Source organism: Oratosquilla oratoria, chromosome 4 (genome assembly GCF_046742065.1).
Source record: "Oratosquilla oratoria isolate Oo_2021 chromosome 4, ASM4674206v1, whole genome shotgun sequence".
In the NCBI taxonomy this organism is placed as follows: domain Eukaryota; kingdom Metazoa; phylum Arthropoda; class Malacostraca; order Stomatopoda; family Squillidae; genus Oratosquilla; species Oratosquilla oratoria.
In genome coordinates, this window is record NC_134780.1 from 15,179,005 (window position 1) to 15,182,214 (window position 3,210).

The window sequence follows — 3,210 nt, forward strand, 5'->3', positions numbered from 1 at the left end:
TGAGTCACTTTTCAAACCATTGATGTAGTTTATATAAAACTTCTTGAATATCTAATTGGTTTAAGTGATCATTTTGCATTACGCACAGTTTTGTATCATCAGCAAATTTGGAGACAATAAATTTTAGTCCGTGATCTATATCATTAATATATACTATGAATAGATGTGGCCCAAGAGCGGAACCCTGAGGAACTCCATTCGTAAATTTTTTCCATCTAGAAGTTTTGCCATTTAGAACAACTCTCTGTTTTCGATCGTTTAACCAATTAGTTGTCCAACTTAATAGGCTACCACTTATTCTGTGTAAAGCTAATTTAGTAAGTAGTCTTTCGTGGGAGACAGTATCAAACGCTTTTGCAAAGTCTAGATATATTAGATATACCTTATTCTTTTAGCATAATTCTTTTGTCTAACCCTTGTTGTAATACTTCTACTCCGTTCCAGTTGGGTAAGTGTCCATATTGTTCCGCGTGAACCACCAATGCGTTGAATGTTCTGTGGGCTCTCAGGTCACTTTTGTGCTCATATGTCCACTTGTGTAGGCCTTTCTAACCGAAGTTGCTTGTATACCACGTTGTTATCAATATTGTCACTTCTCTCCTTACCTCTCACTATTTCACCAATCTTTGTACTAGATAAACTGTCAATCTTCAACCCTGCCAGTTCATTTAGTACGAAGATTGGTGAAATAGTAAAAGGTAATGGGACAAGAGACAACTTTGATAACAACGTGGTATACAAGATACCATGCGGCAGCTGTGAACTAAGCTACTTCTCTGAGAAAGGAAGAGGCCTACACAAGCGGACATATGAGCACAAAAGTGACCTGAGAGCCCACTGAACATCCAACGCATTGATGGTTCACACGGAACAATATGGACACTTACCCAACTGGAACGGAGTAGAGATATTGAAACAACGGTTAGATCAGAAGATGGGGAAAATAGTTGAGGCAGTATTTATAACATCCCAGACCTGCTGTAATCATTGGGATGGTTTTGTCAAAATTATCCAAAATGTCCAGTTGGATGGTACATCGGGAGTTGAAGGGGGTAGGTTAGGAAAGGAACGTGGCATCGAGCACGTGGGTTATAAATATGTTGATTTTCTCTCCATGTATGCACACTCTGAAGAAGTTCTGTTATGAGCGAAACGTCAGTGAATAAAAACTCCAACGATTCTCTGTGTTTATCTCAACCCCTACCACACACACACACACACACACACACACACACACACACACACACACACACACACACACACACACACACACACACACACACACACACACACACACACACACACACACACATATATATATATATATATATATATCACAGTATATCTTACAAATTTTCTGACTAGTGGGCCTACTGACTAGGGGGCTTCCTGACTACTGGACTTTCTGACAAGTGGACCCTCTGACCACTGGGCCTTCTGACTACAATTCCCTCTGATTACTGTGCCTTCTGACTACAGGAGCTTCTGAGAATAGGACTGGACCTAGCTAGAATAGTAGTTCTCGAAAACAGTTTGGATGATAAAAGCCACCCTCCACACAGAAAGAAAACAGTGTTTATATAAAAGCATATATATATATATATATATATATATATATATATATATATATATATATATATATATATATATATATACATATGTATGTACATGTACCTGTCTAATGAACATACATCAACGAACAATTAAACAAGCTGTGGCTTGTCATAAAGTTTTCATTCTTTTTTCTTTTACTAGTGGTCATATAGTTTACTTTACATCTAGAATTATATACTAGACCTTATGGTTAAGGAGGATATTGCTCATTGGATAACTTTCTCATCATAGTGTGCTGGATGACATTTGGAAATAAACTTATCTGCTGGGACACAAACACTTGTCGGAAGACTAGCCTGCATAAAGGATTTGATGAAATACAGTACATACCACGTTTCACCCGGGTGCCCTCGGCGGAACGACTGGGCCGTGAACTAAGTCGTTTCGTTTTGAAGGGTCAGGATGGCGTGATGGTACGGTCTTCATCTTGTAAGACGCAAGCCGCTCAGGTGAGGGTTCGAATCCCAGCAGATGAGTTTATTTCCAAATGTCAAATGACACAAACACTTGTCGGAAGACTAGCCTGCATAAAGGATTTGATGAAATACAGTACATACCACGTTTCACCCGGGTGCCCTCGGCGGAACGACTGGGCCGTGAACTAAGTCGTTTCGTTTTGAAGGGTCAGGATGGTGTGATGGTACGGTCTTCATCTTGTAAGACGAAAGCCGCTTAGGTAAGGGTTCGAATCCCAGCAGATGAGTTTATTTCCAAATGTCAATTGACACAAACATATATATGTATATAAATATATGTGTATATATATATATATATGTATATAAATATATATTATATACATATATATATACATATATATGAATATATATATATATATATATGCATATATGCATATCTATATATACTGTGTATATATATATATATATATGTATATATATATATATATATATATATATATATATATATATTTATATATATATATATATATATATATTGGTTAAAATCAACCGCGCTAATAGATTTAACTATCTTAAGCTGTATTTTCTTGAGTTTAAGGAAGGATTTCCTATCAACTTCATTCAATTTATGAACGAAATCATCCATGATGAACGGAAAAGGAAAAGCGCTGGAGAATACCGATAAATTCTATTAGAAGTGTAACAGCATGTAAAAAGTATTGACAACAACACCGAAAACTCAGAGTTTTTTCACCTCACTAAGAGGCTTCTTCAGGGTGAGAGGACTTCATTGCTGTAGAGGCACTGTACTATTCTTGGCGGGCTGGTGGTAAGTGGAAAAGATGGCTAAGCGGAGGCCTAATATACGGAGCCTACGGCTCAGCGGACTCGGTCCGGGTGGAATGCCGGGCTCTGATTGGCCCGGGGGATACTTCCTCTGAACTCGGGCGGCGTAAGGAAGCTTCAGTTACTCTACGGTTCAGTTGACCCAGCCCGGGTAGAATGCTGGGTTCTGATTGGCTGCAGGGTTCCTCCCGTGACCTTGGGTAAAGGGAGGAGGCTCTGGTTCGCCTTCTGATGTCTGGCGATACTGGCTGGAGTTCATGGCGGCTTGGCGGAAGGTCTTGCTTACGTTGAAGGGAGAGCTGTTCCTGGGGGCGAGCTGAAGGAAGAATGAAAT